Raw genomic sequence first — 646 nt, forward strand, 5'->3', positions numbered from 1 at the left:
CACAGTTGAAAAATAGGCCAAAGCACACTGAACCTGCAGGACATCCAGTAATCTTTTCTGCCCATTTCATAGTCTTTTCCTGTCCTCATCCAACTATTATAAGCCTGCTTTTGCTGATACCTAACAATGTTATTTAGTAAATGTTCAGCTAGTATTCATTTGAAATAGAAATATACAATAGCAGGTAATTTTTTCTCCTATATTTCTTCTTGGCGTGTTTCAGGGTGTTATCCAAGGGGAGGTGGAATGCAGTGGTGGTTTTAAAATGCCAGAAGCCTAGGAATCTAAAGGCCTCAGCAGGCTGGCACCTCCCCACCCCACCCCTGGCGGCTCCTAGAGGCCAAAAGATTAAGGGTCATGATCAAAGATTGAGGGTCATGATCAACTCACTATACCACTGGAGGTCATGTGAGTAAGCAGCAAACTGTTTCTCATGAGAGCAGGGTGCTGGCAAACTGACAAACTGTGTCTGCCGCCCAGAAGGACTGCTGAGGGCAGTCATGACCCAGGCGCAAGTGTTTTTATGATTAGACGTAATTGAAGCCTGTTACTAATGGGAACTTGTGATCAATCAAGCAGCTGATCAATCTTACCGCCTCCTCCCTGCTCATTCTACCCAATAAATACGAAGGGCTGTGGAAGCTCA

This window comes from Colobus angolensis, unplaced genomic scaffold (assembly GCF_000951035.1).
Source record: "Colobus angolensis palliatus isolate OR3802 unplaced genomic scaffold, Cang.pa_1.0 Scaffold112, whole genome shotgun sequence".
In the NCBI taxonomy this organism is placed as follows: Eukaryota; Metazoa; Chordata; class Mammalia; order Primates; family Cercopithecidae; genus Colobus; species Colobus angolensis.